At 39.2% G+C, this 15,718-nt stretch overlaps 1 pseudogene; it reads left to right on the top strand.

Moving 5' to 3' along the window:
• The window catches only part of LOC142177138 (pentatricopeptide repeat-containing protein At2g48000-like), a 64,728-nt pseudogene that overhangs the window by 23,688 nt on the left and 25,322 nt on the right, over positions 1–15,718 (top strand).

The following is a 15,718-nucleotide window of genomic DNA, read 5'->3' as shown; positions in this document are numbered from 1 at the left end:
CATGTGCGAGCACCGGGGTATTTATCCATGCTCGGGGTAGTGCTTAGGCTATGATATGCCTAGAGTTGACTGTTAAGCTTTAAGCTACAATGTTTCTCATATTTGTATCATTGTTGTGAACTATTTGAGCCATGTTTGAGGTTACGAATAGGCTAAATCCCTGAATAAGACTTGGTAATTGTTATTTCTGTGATAAAATTTGCCGATTTGAGCTGTGATAGCACACATTGCACATGCCTACACTTTAGCATGTAATTATACCAGTCCAGGAGCATGAAATCTGATATTTATCTGTCATGTACATATGTTCTTGTAGACTTGCTTCTATGAGATATGATTTGGACTGGATGTATGTGACCACGCCGAGCGGATTGTGATATTAACACGTGAGTTGTCCGTGCGGATCCAGATATTGAGACTATTATCCATGTAGATTGATATTATAGCACGTGAGTTGTCTGTGCAGCACGTGAGTTGTCTGTGCAACACGTGAGTTGTCTGTGCGCATCCAGATATTGATACTATAGCACGTGAGTTATCCGTGCAGATCCAGATATTGATACAATAGCACGCAAGTTGTCCGTGTGGATCCAGATATTGATACTATAGCACGTGAGTTGTCCGAGCAGCATGTAAGTTGTCCGTGCGGATCCAGATTTTGATACTATAGCATGTGAGTTATCCGTGCAGTACGTGAGTTGTCCGTGCGGTTGATTGTGAGCTCTGGGAGAGTTGGTTACCGTTATTGGATCGGGTTGCGCGCCGCAACGGATTGATATTTGGTTATTGTATTTCATCTTTACTTGAAAGTTCCTCGACTGTTTACTTGATTTTACTTGCATATCTTCCTTATATGATGGATTGTTGACCGAGCAGAACAATTTAAAACAAAGAATTGTGAGCATCAAAGTGGTTTTACCTAAGATCTCCTGTTTTGATCATGTATCTATTCTATACTTGTTGAAATTATGAACTGCACAGGTGTTAGTGAGTATCATCTATCGTTCTTGCTTCGTTTACCTCGCCGAGGTTACTTAGGATATGTGTTGAGTACATGGGGTCGGTTGTACTCATACTACACTTCTGCACCTTGCGTGCATATCTTGGAGTGTTGTTGTTGTTTATGGTGGGAGCTGGCATTGAAGATGAACCCGCGTTCCAGTTATGGCTATCACTTGTCCTTGGTAGCTTTAGTTTTGAATACTATTCATGTACAATCCAAACATATGTGGTAATTATTTCAGTTCAGTTTTTTTTTCTAGAACTCTAAACCTTAGGAGCTTATGATTGGTACTACTAGTCCTTGGGTTGTTGTATAAAAGTTCAATTATTTCATCATTGTTTTCTCAGTAATTCTGATTTGAAATTGGATTATTGTTAAATTGGCTTACCTAGCAGGTTGGGTTAGGTTCCATCACGACTAATTGGATTTTGGGTCGTGACATGAACTCGTGGGGTCATGGGTAGACAGAATCTACCATTGGACATGGGTTTTGACCCTACGAGGCTCGGGTTGACTTTTGTTGACTTTTTGAAAAAAGTGTAGAAATCTTAACTTTATCTACTGCAATTGAATTTCCTAGCATTATTTGATGTTATTGAGTCGATTTGGTTAGATTTGAGCCTCGTGGAGGTGGATTGTAAAGAAAAGGTTATTTTTGAGTATTGAATTGGCCTAATTGAGGTAAGTGTCTTGCCTAACTTCGTGTGGGGGAGCTACCCCTTAGGATTGGTATTGTTTGATTCAATTGTGCTAAGTGAAATCCATGTACGCAAACCGATTTAGGCTACTTAGACTATTTCCATGCTTTAATTGAAATGCCATATTATGTTCTTGATTCTCATAGCTAAACCATCCTTAATTGTGTTAGACTATCCTTAAATACTTTAGTTGAATTGTTTAGTAATTGTCCTACATCTTACTTGCTAAATTTCTCACATGCTTTAGTTGAACATATTGCCCCTTTATTGTCACATATTATCTATTCATTGTTAATTATCATTATTGAATTAATTATTCATGTTGCCCTTTTATTTGTTGATTTCTATATTTGATACTCATTATTGAAGATTGTTTCCTTTATTGTGAGTTAGTCTTATCTAATATTACGGTTACACGTTGTTTTTTCCATTGTTGAGTTATTTGATGTTGAGGTTGTGAAAGTTGTTAATACGTTGAGATGACGTTGGTTATTGTTGAAACATCTATCCTATTGAGCATTTTTCTTCCATTATTGTTGTTGATATTCTCGTATACGTTGTGTTGGAGCCATGGGCTATTGTTGTGGAAACATTGCTATTATTATTGTTGACATGCTGTGATATGTGGGAACTTGGGGTGTGATGTTGTTATTGTGATATGATGTTGATGCGCATGCGGCAGTATAAGGCTTGGGTTGATGTGCATGCGGCGGTATAAGGTGGGACTTATGTGCGTGTTGCTTGTAAGGGAACTACGTGAAGCCAAGCGGCGTCATAAGGTGGGCTAAAGTGCGTGTAGCTATTTCAGGAAGACTATTTTCAAAACCTATTTTTAAATCTAAGAGGCTCACGCGGAGGTATAAGGAAGGATTATGATAGAAATTGAGAAATGTGAATACGAGGAGGTACCTCAGTTGTTATTCTTGATTATACGAGGCGGTACCTCAGTTTGATTTCATTATACACGAGGCGGTACCTCATTGTGTTTCTTGCTATTATTATTTCATATTGCAAAGTGTCGTGGAAGAAATATTTCTTGTTGCTCCATTCGTTATCATTCTAGTAGTTGTAGTCCGTACATGATCTTTGTATAACTTTAGTTGTTTCTTTCACGCTATTTCTACTGTTGATTTTCCCGATTTTAGATCATGCTATCATCTTGTTCCGTATCAGTTGCTTTCTTACTTCCCATTTTATATCTGTATTTCACTTTATACTGTCTATTTCATATTCTAGTAGGTATCTTGACCTGGCCTTGTCACTACTCTACTAAGGTTAGGCTGATACTTACTGGGTACCGTTGTGATGTACTGATACTATTCTTCTACACTTTTTTTATGCAGATCCAGGTACGTCTGCTCGTGCCGATAGATAGAGAGTCTTGTTAGATGCTTTTACCGGAGACTTCAAGGTATTCCTGCTCGGCGTCCACAGGCCTCGGAGTCACCTTCCCTTATTTTTATTACTGTTGTATATCATTTTCGGATAGTGATATAGTAGCACTCTAGTAGCATTCTATAGAGCTTATGACTCAGTTCCACCGGTTTTAGTGTGTGAATTGCTGAGATTCTACTCACAGACGGGTTTTATGCATTATTTAGTCGCTTTCAGTATCTTGTATTTACATATTTGTTCAGGGGTTGCTATTTGTTAGGCTTACCTTGTCGTAGAGATTAGGTGCCATCACGACATCCTTCAGAGGGAATTTGGGATCGTGAAATATTTATTACGTCAAGTTAAGGTATTCAAATGGGAAAATTATAAGTTTGTTTACCGGATTGATAATTGGGTGCAAGTTTAAGTGGCGAGGAAACCATTTTGCCTAATATTTTCCCGTGCTTTACTAAATGTTTTTCTTTGCTAAGTTTTTGGTGCAACGGGACTACAACAAATGTATTAAGAGCCGGATTCCATCAGTAACTTTCTAAGTTCTTTACATACACTGTCCAGTATTTCCTAATGCTGTTTTTACATCAAAACACTCTTACGTTACCTATAAAAAGAACATTCCTTTTTTCTTTTTAAGGATAAGTTGGTTGAGAACATTTTTTTAAAGATAAGTTGGTTGAGAAAATTCCTTCAAATTTTTAGCATTCATATTGTTGGGATTAGCTGCGGTGCAAGGCATTTGGTTTCGAGATGCCCAAATTTAATTTGGTTTGATTTCAGTTTGAGTTTTGTAGAAACCGAAAACTGGAAATACCAAATCAAATTTTCTAAAACCTAACCGAACTGACTGATGGAACTCCTACGAAATCCACTTGTACGCTTAACCCTCTTTCCCCCTCCTATCCTCGGATTCTCTTGTATCTGTTGCTTGTAAAAAAAAAAAATCATTACCTGCTGTTTGGGGTTTGTTTGTGGGGTTTAATTTGTTGTTTTGTCTGGATATAAAATAAATGCAGAAAAATTCTTGAAATATTTTATTGAGTTAGTTATTTTGGAATTCTTTTTGCTAAACAAAACATTTGCACTCGATAAACCCTTGAAAACGTCGCATTGATAAATGGGTATGGCGAATCTTAATTGTATATGATGTCATGTGAGATTTGTTAGTATTCTCTGTGGACCATAAAAGACGATAGCATTCAATACTCTATATGTCATATGATCTTCGGTTTCATTTATTTTCTAGATTTTTGGGCTTTCAAATAGTTTTGCTTGGATAGAGGATATTTTTTTTTTTTGTGAGTTTTGAAAATGTTGGATAGAAAATTGCTTTTGAAATTTTGGAATTTGGATTTTGATTTTAATGTTATGGAGGTTGTTATCTAAGCTGCTGAATGAACTGATTTAACCATTTGAAAACATCAAGTTGGCTGACACTGTTGTATTTATATGTAAATTAGGATACCACTTTACCTTGCTGTCAATGATGAAGAGGGTATGGAGAATCTCGGATGCTTTCCAGACGGAAGTAATTCTCTAGAGATTTTCTGAAAATTGTAGAAAACATTCATAATGTTACACGACTGCACGAGCTTCAGGTATTTGCTTTGTTTGCAGACAGGTGGAGTCACGCCGATTCATTGGTCAAATAGGATCTGAGAGAAAGGGTTTCACATTTAAGGGATGAGTTGCTAGCTTGCCGTGCTGTCGGGAAAAATAATAATCCCGTACAGAAATAATATCCACGGTAAATAATAATAACAGAAGAGAGTAACAACGACAACAACCCTTTTAATGGGTAAAATACAATACCCGAACGGAGCAATATAACCACTATAATATTACAACTTAGTAGTGTCAAGAGACTACTACAATTTTGAAATAAATAACACTCTTTATTTAAAACACCTCACTACAATATTACTCACACTCACTATTTATCTCACAGACTACAATCTGTGGATTACTCTTTCTAACTTCTATTGCTTCTCTCTTATTTTGGTGTAATTGAAATGAAGAACGGAGGCCTCTATTTATAGTAAGAGATGCCATCCAACTACTACAAAGAAGATGTCTTGTTGTTGATTTAGTCCTATAAATTTTCAACAAAGTTAAGCACCTCTCATTTTCTTCAACAAAGTTATCAACAAAGTTAGACAGCTATCCTATTTTTCTTCAACAAAGTTGTCCACAAAGTTAGGCACCTCCCATCCCATTTTTCTTCATTTCTTTTTTGTTTTTCTTCGATATGAGCCCCACAAATCTCTCCCTTAATTTTGATTTTTTTCTTTTTCATTCCAAGACTTGATCTCAATCTCTGAAAATTCTCAAATTTAAGAGGCTTTGTAAAGATATCTGCAGCCTGATCATGAGACTTCACATATTTGAACTTGACTTCCTTCTTGGCAATGCACTCTCTGATGAAGTGAAATTGTATATATACGCTTGCTTCGATTATGATACACCAGATTCTTGGCGAGTGCCCGTGCAGATTTGTTATCAATACAAATCTCTGTAGTTTCAATTTGTGGCAAATTGAGCTCCTTCAATAATCTTCTTAGCCAAATAGCATGACAGGTACCTCATGTTGTTGCTATATATTCGGCTTCACAAGTCGAGAGAGTAACTATGGACTGTTTCTTTGAACTCCAAGAAATAATAGAATCACCCAAGAAAACACAAAGCCAGTTGTGCTTTTTCTATCATCAATATCTCCCGCATAATCACTATCACAAAATCCCATAAAGTTGAAATCATTAGAAGAAGAAGAAAATAACCCAAAGTCGATCGTACCTTTCAGGTAACGAAGAATTCTTCTAGTGACCTTCAAGTGAGTGGAGGTAGAAGCTTCCATGAAGCGGCTTACTACTCCAACTGCAAAGAGTATATCTGGCCTCGTACAAATCAAGCACCTCAAACTTCCCACAAGACTTTTGAAAAATGTGGGATCTACTTTTTCTCCTTCATCAAACTTGGACAATTTTTTCCTACTCTTCATCGGTGTTCATGGGGTTACAATCGAACATGTTGAACTTCTTCAATATCTCTTTTGTATAGCTATCTTGAGAGATAAAAATTCCATCCTCCATCTGCTTCACTTCAAGGCCCAAGTAGTATGACATGAGCCCTACGTCTATCATCTCGAACTTACGAGAAATATCTTTCTTAAAAGCTGCAAACAAACCTGGGTTATTACTCGTGAAAATAAGATCATCAACATAAAGACAAACAAGTAAAATATCTCCATTAGTATGAACTTTAAGGTAAATAGCATATTCATGGAGATAATGAGTAAACCCATTGTCTTGAAAATACTTGTCGATGCAACTATTCCATGCTCGTGGGACTTGCTTTAATCCATATAAATCTTTCTTCAACCGCAACACTTTATCTTCATGGTTTTTGACCACAAAGCCCAATGGTTGTTCAACATAAACTTCTTCTTCAAGATAGCCATTCAAAAAAGCTGACTTCACATCTAGTTGATGAATCTTCCACTTCATTTGCGTCACCAAAGAGATGAGCAAACGAATCGTCTCCATGCGGGCAACATGTTCATAGACTTCTTCATAGTCAATGCCTTGCCTTTGCTTGTATCCCTTAGCTGCAAGTCATGCTTTGTATTTCTCCACATCTCCATCAGTATTCTTCTTTGTCTTGTATACTCATTTAACTCCAATTGCTCGATGACCCTTGGGAAGAGTTGTTAACTCTCAGATATTGTTCTTCTCTATTGACTTGATCTCCTCCTCCATGGCTTGTCTCCACTTTTGTCTGTAACAACTTCATCAAAGTTCACTGGTTCACTGTCAGCAAAGAGACAATATAAAAATCAAAATTAGTAACTTCTTCTGTGTCCTCAAAGAGTTATTGAATACTCTTTGTCCTTTGCGGCTGTTCATTTGAACTTTCTTAAGAAGAGGGAGATACAACATTGGTTGGAGAAGGAGGTGGAATTGTATCCTGCACAGGTTTCACTGTCTCTGGTTCTTTTTCATCACCAAAGTATGGAAGAAAATCATATGAAGTTTCTTCCTGAGCTTCCCAGTTCCATGCCAATTCTTTATCAAATTCAACATCGCGACTTACCACCACCTTACCGCTGCTTGGGTTGTATAACTTGTAGTCTTTTGAACTCGTATCATAGCCAACAAACACATGCTTGACACTTCGTTCGTCAAGCTTCGCTCTCCCTTGTTGTGGCACATGAGCATAGGCTATGCTCCCAAATATTCTCAAGTGATTAATACTTGGATTTCTTCCACTCCATGCTTCTTTAGGGGTTTGATCTCTAACATTCCTTATTGGAGACCTGTTGTTCAAATAAACTGCACAAGAAATAGCTTCGTCCCAAAATTCCTTGGGCATACTTTTAGCTTTCAACATACATCTAGCCATATTAAGAATTGTTCTATTCTTTCTCTCTGCAACTCTATTTTGTTGGGGGTGAATAAGGTACCGTTAGAGGGCGACGAATTCCATGAGATTGACGGAAGTTATTAAATTCTTTTAAAGTGAATTCGCCTCCTCTATCGGACCTTAAAGCTTTTATTTCATAGCCACTTTCTTTTTCCACAAGTACTTTAAAATTTTTAAAAACAGCAAAAGCTTCAAATTTTTGGTTCAAGAAATAAACCCAAGTCTTTCTACTAAAGTCATCAATGAAAAGCAGAACGTATTTACTTTTACCAAAGGAATGTAGATTGATTGGTCTACACACATCAGTGTGAACAAGCTGGAGCGGTTTGGTTGATATTGACATGGCCTCCTTTGGAAAACTCCTCTTTGCATGTTTTCCAAGAAGACTAGCTTCACATAATTGATTGTGATGGCTTATTGATGGTATCCCATACGCCATGTTCTTTTCTCGCATTTATTTGAGCGCTTCAAAATTCAAGTGCCCAAATCGCATGTGTCAGCACCATGATTCATCTTGCACATTAGCCTTCAAACACTTTGCATCAATTGTCTTAAGATTCAGAGAGAATAATATATTCTTAGCCATATTCACTTTAACAATTAGAATTCCACTTGAATCTCTAAGACAAAGATGCATATTTTTCATGTGGATGTCATATTCCTTTTCAAGAAGTTGGCCCAAACTCAAAATATTACTTTTTAATTTTGGGACATAATAAACATCTTGAATTAACTTCTGGTCACCATTTTTACAGGAGATCAGAATCATATCTATCCCTTCGATTTGAATCTTTGAGGTATCTCCAAAGGACACATTACCTCTCACCATTTTATTGATCTCCACAAACTTCTCTTTGCATCCACACATATGATTGGTTGTTCCATTGTCCAAATACAACGAGCTGCAATCATCCCTGTCTTCTTCCTTGAGTGCTATCAACAATGTTGACTCAACTTCTTCTTTATTGTCGTCAACAAGGTTAGCTTTTTCTTCAACATTGCTACGATATTCCCAAGAGTAATGCCAAATTTATGACAATTATAACACTCAATTTTTGATTTGTCGTACCTTTGTCCATTATTTTCTTGGTAGTAGCCACGTCCTCTTCCTCCTCTATGTCCACGACCATGACCTCTGAATGTTTGGTGGATTTTAACTTGATTGTTGAGGTTGTTACTGTTACTTCTTCCTCTTTCATGACCCCACGGCCTCGTCCCCGTCCATTCCCTCGATAGCTTTTTTCACCTCCATAATCCTTGAAGGATGCCAGAGTTTTAAGAAGTTGCTCCAATGACACTTCTTGTCTCCTTTTGATCTTTTCTTCATGGGCATGTAAATAACCTTCCAATTGCTCCACCATCATAGAGTCTAAATCTTTAGACTCCTCAATAGCACACACCACAAAATCAAATTTAGGTGTTAAAGTATGAAGTAACTTTTCTACCACGCGGACATCTTCTTTGTCCTCCCTGTATCTTCTTAATTGATTCACAACAGCCTTCACTTTTGAACAATAATCCGAAATGCATTCGGATTCTTTCAATTTTAAGACTTCAAAATCAGCCCTTAGAGTTTGAAGTTTTACCTTCCTCACTTTGTCAACTCCTTGAAGAGAATTTTGTAAAATCTCCCAAGCTTCTTTTGAGGTGGTAGCATTTGCCACCTTCTCAAACATGGTATCATCCAAACATTGGTGGATGAGCGTGAGGGATTGTTGATCCTTCTTTCTTTTCTTTGCAAAGACTTCTTTTTCATCTTGAGGCAGAGCTTCCTCATTATCGGGTTTTGCATACCCTCTATCTACGATTTTCCACACATCCTGGGAGCTAAGAATGGCTTTCATACGTAGACACCATTTCTCATAATTATCTTTTGTGAGACGGGGGTACTGAAAAGATAACGAACCATTATTCTCCATGGCTCTGATACCACGTTGTTGGAAAAAATAATAATCCTGCCCAGGAATAATATCCACGAAAAATAATAATAACACAAGAGAGTAACAACGACACCAACTCTTTTAATGGATAAAATACAATACTCGAGCGGAGTAATATAACCACTATAATATTACAACTTATTAGTGTCAAGAGACTACTACAATTTTGAAAGAAATAACAATCTATATTTAAAACACCTCACTATAATATTACTCACACTCCCTATTTATCTCATAGACTACAATCTGTGGATTACTCTGTCTAACTTCTATTGCTTCTCTCTTATTTTGGTGTAATTGAAAGGAAGAATGGAGGCCTCTATTTATAGTAAGAGATGCCATCCAACTACTACAAAGAAGATGACTTGTTGTTGATTTAGTCCTATAATATTTCAACAAAGTTAGGCACCTCCCATTTTCTTCAACAAAGTTAGACACCTATCCCATTTTTTCTTCAACAAAGTTGTCAACAAAGTTAGGCATCTCCTATCCCATTTTTCTTCATTTCTTTTTTGTTTTTCTTCAATATGGGCCCCACAGTGACACTGACAAGATTGAGAGAATATTAACTGATAGAGGGTTTTTTTTTTGTTTAGGAGGTATGCAGATGGTTCTGCAGTTGTTGAGCTCTTAAAACAGCTAAAATCTTAGCCCCAATTAGCGCTCCGGGTGATTTTATTATACTTATTATCTGTAGTAGCAACATACCATATCATCCTCATTGTAACTGAACCAATTTTGTTTTGCGATATTTTGGCTTTATTATTGTTTACCCAAAAAAATGGATAACAATTGAATTTATACGTGGCTCTAAGGATACGTGATATAACTTAATATAAATCAGAAAAATGTATAAATATATATCAGTACTATAATTATCTACAAAAGAGATAAATGCAAAGCAAATAAATCAATTAGCTTTTTCCCTTGAATTCGGTCTCCTTCCAAACAAGTAAGGATTCGGCTGATGTAAGAACAGAGTAACAAGATTATCAAGCTTTCAAAGAAGGTAATGTGTTATTTTTTATTGCTTTCCGAATGTCCTACAAATGATCAAAAAACCCATTTATATAGTGGGAAAGTCCTACTTTGTTTATAATTCTTAATACAGAAGGAATTCCATGATAGATTAATTAATTGGTCTTTCCATTATATGCGCCGGGATTTCCGCCGAGCTTCTCGCCCAAATTACGGATATACCGGCTTTATTATTTTCTGGTTCGGTTTCAATTTTGACCGATCATGCACTTGATCGGTCTATATTTTTCTTGGTCTCAATCTTGACCGATCTCTATTCTGCTCGATCTCAATCTTGGCCGATCTTTTCCGGTCTTTATTCTGCTCGGTCTCAATCTTGACCAATCTCGATCTGTCTCTATTTTTCTCGGTCTCAATCTTGACCGATATTGATCTTGGTCGGTCTCTAGGTCACGAGCTCGGCAACCTAACTTCGTATTATAGCTCGATATTATACGAAGTTGAACCTTGATCTATCATGTTCCAGTCTCGATTAATCATATTAAGGGCAACCTCGGTTATGACCGTATACAGATAGTCCCCTCGTTTCTCAGAAAGAAGATGACGAGAAACAATATGAACTTACGAACTCCGACCTGATGGGTAATGATGTCAGCGACGAGCCCGATTATGATGTATGCGACGAAATGTCCCGTCGGTCTAGTTACCAAGGCATTAATTTCCTGTCAGTTGTTGGTCGGCCATTATCGATTCCGAACTATTGCCAGCCACCTATAAGAGCCCAATCTTTTCTTCATTCAATCTTTACATTCAAAGTTTCTTCTCTATTCTTGGATCTTCCTCAGAAGAATCTCTTTGCTTCATAATTTTTAGACCCAAATTTCTAGAACTCCCATTAAATCGCATATCATCATAATTCTTTCTTTTCTTGCTCACCAATGGTGAAAACCTCTAAAATAGTGCCGCAAAAAGAAACCGCTTCTTCATCGCGACCTGTCGGCGGTGAGGATACGGCGGAGCCCCACCCTGAGGAATTCGTTCCGGTAGGGTGCTCTACTGTTATCGACTTTAAAGTCAAAAAACCCTCCTCAGTACTAGGCTGATGTGAGCTTATCTCGAGGTACATATGTTTAATCACCTAGAAATCCTCGACAAAGTGAAAAAGGAATGCAACCGGGGAGAAAAGCATGTGGTAGTCCCAGCGCCTGAAGAATCAATTACTACCCACGTGGAGGGGTTCTTAAGTGTTTACACTTACTCTTTCACATTAGGTCCCTTAGACCCTATCATCGTCGACTTCTGCAAGAGATACGACGTGACCCTTAGCCAAATCCACCTTTTTTTGGAGAATAGTGATTATCCTCTGATTCTTCACGAGCAAAATCGAGGGGTGTCCATTTACCCTCGATCACCTTATGTGTATTTACAGTCCCCGGCTCTACCGAGGGGGGCCAATCAAGCTTGCTCACCGAGCCACCAAAGCCCCATTCTCGATCATAGATGACACTCGCGAGCGAGGTTCGATGGACCGCTTTTTTCGAATCAAGACTTGGGACCTGATCTCTACCGAAGGCATGCCGTTCCCTGAGAAATGGAATGTGAATCATAAGTAGTATTCCCATTTGAATGTTCAATTTTGTGGCTTTACTTTTCATTTTCTTTATCCACTATTTTTCTATGTTGTTACAGATGTGTCCTAGATGCCGGAACTGATTCCGGAACTTAAGCAATAGGTTGAAGGTCTGGTGTTACAGAGACCATACTCTGAGCGCGCTTGGTTTAAATTTTCAAAAGGTCGATGAGAGGCCCGCAATCATGGTAAGTTTCTTTCTTAGAACGGTTATCATTTGATCTTCTTCTCTAGCGTATTCCCTTTTTTTTCTTTGCAGGCCTTGGGAAGGAAGTTGCCATGAGGCCCCCATCTGGTGATGAAGAAATCCCTGCTCCGAAGCAGGCCAAAGAGAAGAAGAGAAAGAGGCTCTGAGTTCACCGGTATCGGAAAAGAAAAAACTGACGAGGAAGTCTCGCAAGCCCAGGGGGTCTCTGGTATTATGCCTTCAGACTTGATCCGCCGATTGAGGGACGAGCCCGAATAAGGAGAAGAGGAAGAAGCCTGTGTACGGGCTAACATTTTGATACAAAAATCCTCCGAATTGGCGGAGGTTGGTGAGGGAACTCTAGCAATAATTCCCGAACCAGAAGAAGTTGAGGCCACTCCGTACTGAGCTAAGATAATCGAAGGAGAGATCAGGGGTGAGGCTTCTCGAGTAGCGGTAGATGTCTTGGGGGACGAGCTCAGGATGGTCGATATTTTCGGATCCCCTCAGATTTCGAATGCTATGATCCGTGAGGCCAACATGTTGGAAAGTCGATCTTATGAGGGTATTCAGGGGACAACCGATATCCGTGGTTTTTTGGATGGGCTCGAGTCTGCCGCCTCGGAGGATATTACCGGGTTTAGTGGATTACTGGTACTGAGGAAAGTATCATGGTCGGGCGCTGTTGGGTCTTTATCGAGCCCAAAACTGGTGGACCTATTCTCGGCCCCGAGCATTAATCCCGATCGTAGGCGGAAGATAGTGCTTTCTGTCTTGGAGGATGCCCAATTTTTCTTTCCGCACATAGGGATTGCTAGTTATCTGAGATCCTTGGTGACTGACAAGGATCAAGCTGTGATGAATATGGTAGGAGCCGCATGCCTTTTCAACGAGGCCCAACATGCTCTGAACCGGGTAATTTCGAGGGTGCCTCTATTGTTTCTTTTATATTTAGAATTGTAGATAATTCTAACATCTTCTTCCTGGTTTGCAGGCTTCGGTGTTGCATCATGAGGTTTTCCTCCGAATCCGGGAGGAGCATGATGTTGCGGTTCAGAACCTCACCGAGAAAAGTGATACCTACAAGTTTCTTAGTGAGAAGCTTCAGGCAGATTTGGGAATGGCTTGAGATGAGCATACCAAGATAACTGAGCAGGTATTTCGAGTACTTCATGATAGTGAAGATGAAGTGGAGATAACTACTAATGATCCTATTCTGCAGGACCGACAGAGGCTCGAACAAATCGGACGTCTCCAAATGCAGGTGAATGCAATAGAGGCAGAGGCAAAAGAATTCAAAAAGAACATGGACATTCTGGCCTCAAAAAAAGAGATCGTCCAAGCTCAATTGGAGTCGGCCGAGGCCCAGCTTCAGACTGCAAAAGAGAAGGCCTCAGTGCAGGTTGAAAAGATCAAGGAGCTTCAGTACCGGTTGGATTTGGCCATTTCTGATAAGGCAAGCTTGACCGACGAACTCGAGGTGGCAAGATCCGAGGCTGCCGTAGCCAGGTATGAGGTAATCGTGGCTAACAAAAGACCTAATGCTAAAGTTGCCCAGTTTAGGGTTGATGTCGAAGTCAACCAGGACAAGGGCATGATTGAACATATGAAGTGGCAGGATCGAGGGGAAACCCTCGAGGGGGCTCAGGGCTCAGGGCTTCGATATCATGTCTGAGATCAAAAGGCTAGAGCAAAGGAAGTTAGGGCCCGGAAGCTGGCCTTCTCTGAGGAAGACTCCGAGAGTTTGAGTGAATTCGAAGATGGAGAAGATCCCGAGGATGGGAGTGCAACCTCCGTAAAACCAAGCCTCTTAGGACTTTTTGTTTTTCCTTTTGTATTTTTCCCGAGGCCATTTTTTGGCTGTTGTAAATTTAGGCCGATTTGGTCTTTGTAAAAACCGATTGTGTATAAATATAAGGCTTTTATTTCCCTTTTAGCTATCGTATTTTTCCTTTGCCTTATTTGTGCTTACAAAGGTTAGAAATGCCTTAGCATGAAACAATAAGGTTGTGTTCGAGGGTTCGAACAAACCTTGCCTTTATTTCCTTTTTGGATTAAGGCGTTATTGTGGTTCGATGTTACCAAAGTTTGAGATTTTGCCGAGGATAGCCCTTAGAACCGGTTGTGAAAGTATTTTTTATTTTTCGAAGGACTACTTTTGTTACGGTTTTCAGACGTCTCTGAGCCATTTTTAATTGTCCATAGCCTCTTAGTTTGAGAGTTACCCATTGGGTTTATTTTCTCGTTTTATCTGGGTGTGTTCGAGATAATGGTTGCTGAGTGGTGGGGCCATAACTTTTAGAAATCGAGGCGTTGCCTATTGGGTCTTTTGATCCCGAGGCCCGATGACGTGATTGCTCGTGTTCCTGTTAAGTGCGGCCCTTGGGGTTGTGGAAGTACGAAATTTTTAGTAAAGAGAGAAGACAAAAAAGTTTTTAAGTATAATATGTTTGTAAGGAACATATTTCTCATTATTCTCGATTGAAACAGGGTTCGAGTAATCTATATGGGCACGGTTCGATTTGACCGTTTGACCCTTACAATAAATCCTATCTATTGAGATCCTCTCTTTATGAAGTAGTTTCCTTTCTAGAGTTGATATTCGAAGATAACGCATATCCGGGGGTAGCCCCCCATTATTCGAGGTTGATTGCAAAGGAACCTCGAATAATGTCGAATGGATCTCCGATGCCGATTCTTAATTGGGCTTGATTCTAAGTTAGCACGATTCGTCGTTGCCTCATTAAAAACCTTGCCGAGAAAACCCATTTGGGAAAAAATTGGTCTGAGGGAAAAAGAGTGCAACACGTGCTTTCAGACCTAAAGGCTTCGTGCCGTTAGCTAAAAAATCCATCCTCGTTTCTTGTCGACCACCTGCAAGCGTTAATATGAAAAAAGAAAAAGGAAAAGGAAAAAAAGGCATACCTCAGTAGTAGTACCGCTTTAGGTGAGATATGTTCCAATTGCTAGGCAGTTGCTCCCCATTCATCGTGCCGAGCTTGTAGGACCCTTTCCCAGTGACCTCGAGAATTTGGTGTGGTCCTTCCTAATTCGGACTTAATTTCCCTTCATTGGAATTTCGGTGTTGAGGGTGACTTTTCTCAGTACTAAATCCCTGAAATTGAAATACCGAAGGTTGGCTCTTCAATTGTAGTATCTCTCGATCCGTTGCTTTTGGGCGGCTAGTTGGATGAGGGTTGTTTCGCGCCTTTCATCCAATAGTTCTAGGCTTGTGTTCATGGCCTCGTCATTTGATTCCTTAGTTGTGTATCGATACCGGATACTCGACTCTCCGACTTCAACCGGTATTAGAGCTTCGGCGCCATAAACTAATGAAAATGGGGTAGCCCCGACACTGGACTTCGAGATTGTGCGGTATGCCCAGAGAATTTCGGGTAGAATTTCCTTCCACTTTAATTTGGTGTCGGTTAGCCTCTTCTTAAATTTTTGGATGATGGTTTTGTTGGTTGATTC

Source organism: Nicotiana tabacum, chromosome 23 (assembly GCF_000715075.1).
Source record: "Nicotiana tabacum cultivar K326 chromosome 23, ASM71507v2, whole genome shotgun sequence".
In the NCBI taxonomy this organism is placed as follows: domain Eukaryota; kingdom Viridiplantae; phylum Streptophyta; class Magnoliopsida; order Solanales; family Solanaceae; genus Nicotiana; species Nicotiana tabacum.
The sequence above is the reverse complement of the archived record's forward strand: the minus strand, read 5'-3'. Positions and strand labels throughout refer to the sequence as shown.